Source organism: Etheostoma cragini, chromosome 5 (genome assembly GCF_013103735.1).
Source record: "Etheostoma cragini isolate CJK2018 chromosome 5, CSU_Ecrag_1.0, whole genome shotgun sequence".
NCBI classification, from domain to species: domain Eukaryota; kingdom Metazoa; phylum Chordata; class Actinopteri; order Perciformes; family Percidae; genus Etheostoma; species Etheostoma cragini.
Window position 1 is genome coordinate 29,690,603 of NC_048411.1, and position 2,107 is coordinate 29,692,709.

Below are 2,107 nucleotides of genomic sequence, written 5' to 3' on the forward strand. Positions count from 1 at the left end.
GTAGACCTTCACCTGTGTTATTATACCGTAGGGAGACCTGTAGGTGGGTATCACCTGTTATTATACCGTAGGTAGACCCGTAGGTGGGTATCACCTGTAATTATACCGTAGGTAGGCCTTCACCTGTGTTATTATACCGTAGGTAGGCCTTCACCTGTGTTATTATACTGTAGGTAGGCCTTCACCAGTATTATTATACCGTAGGGAGACCTGTAGGTGGGTATCACCTGTTATTATACTGTAGGTAGACCTTCACCTGTATTATTATACCGTAGGGAGACCTGTAGGTGGGTATCACCTGTTATTATACTGTAGGTAGACCTTCACCTGTGTTATTATACCGTAGGTAGACCTGTAGGTGGGTACCACCTGTTATTATACCGTAGGTAGACCCGTAGGTGGGTATCACCTGTTATTATACCGTAGGTAGACCTTCACCAGTATTATTATACCGTAGGGAGACCTGTAGTTGGGTTTTGGTATCTTTTTTCAAGGTCTGTCACTTTTTCTTGATGTTTAACACTACGTAACACTAACTTATTAACTTTACTTTTACAGTTATTTTTGGAATTTATGGTCAATAAACCTCATTTATAGGAACTTATACCTAATGTTTGAGTTAGAAAAGCAGAAATTAGGAATTATTGAGACTAAAATTAAAGAAACGGATGTTGATGATAATCACAGACTGGAATATGTCAACTTTTACTCAATACTATTTCAAAAACACTTCAATTCTTTTTTTAAAGCTATAAAGTTGAATAAGACGCCCCAAAATTAATGAAAGTAGAGATTTGTACTTGGCAAAGAGCGTTGGGTGGAATCAATCATGTTATTTTGGGGAATTAAAAAGAACATTGATATAGGAAAACGGGTCAATTTAACCCGAGGACACCATGAGGGTTAAAATTAAAAGACGAGTTAAAACTTGCAGCGAATTGCAGATAGATAGATAGATATTTATTGATCCCAAAAAAATGGGAAATTATAGTGTTACAGCAATAAAATCAGTCAAACAACACAGAATATAAATATAAAGGAAATACTAGGATACAATATACATAAAATAATCATAATAATAATAATAATAATAATAATAATAATAGGAATAAAAATATAAGAACAAATATTTGAATATATACAGGATGGGAAAACAATGTTGACAAGATGAGACGGTGCATCATCTCTATAGAAACGACTCTCTGTACTTCCGGTCTAACTTCGGGCTTTTTAGGCTTTTTTTGGAGCTGGATGTGCAATTAGTTGTGTCTAAATATGAATGCGGGTACCGTTAGTGATAGTGAGATCTTGTTACTGTTGCATTCATAGAGATTAAACAGCGAAAACATCCCGAACATCGGAGACACTCGTGTTGTCTTCCCGTCAAAATTGAAAATCCACAATTTGTTTTCCGATTTTTATCAATGTTTGTCACTTTTTTGACATTTTCAACACAACGTAACACCAACTTATTTTTTCAATGTTTGTCACTTCTTTTAATGTTTTTTTTTTTAACGCTACGTAACACTAACTTATTAACTTCAGTTTATAGTTATTTTTGGAATTTATGGCGTTAAAACAAAGCAGTGAATCACAAAAATTTAAAAATTATTTTTACTTTACATCATTACTAGAAATGTAGAACACTGGCCTCATTCACACTTAGACGCTCCGAGTCATATCCGGCTACAAAAAAGCCCAAAACATCGGAAATAAGAACAGAAGCACAAAGAGTTGTTTCTGTGCAGATGAAACGCCGTGAGGTCTCGTCTCATTGGTCAGCTGCTGGGTTTCAGGAAGTTGCAGACCAGCGCATTGCGAGTAGTTTTAACTTGTTCTGGCTTCAATCTTTGCCTCAAAAGACGACCAATAGGGAGACCAGACAGAAGTAGAGTTGATTTGTGTAGTTGTCTCTCTCTCTCTCTCTGTGTGTGTGTCTCTCCCTCTGTGTTGTGTGTGTGTGTGTGCGTGTTGTGTGTGTGTGTGTGCGTGTTGTGTGTGTGTGCGTGTTGTGTGTGTGTGTGCGTGTTGTGAGTGTGTGCGTGTTGTGTGTGTGTGAGTGTGTCTCTCTCTCTCTCTCTCTCTCTCTGTGTTATGTGTGTGTGTG

General features: G+C 37.2%; 1 protein-coding gene across 1 annotated transcript in view; it reads left to right on the top strand.

Moving 5' to 3' along the window:
* The window catches only part of LOC117944275 (guanine deaminase-like), a 15,972-nt gene that overhangs the window by 5,310 nt on the left and 8,555 nt on the right, over nucleotides 1-2,107 (top strand). The gene's annotated exons all lie outside the window — the stretch shown is intronic.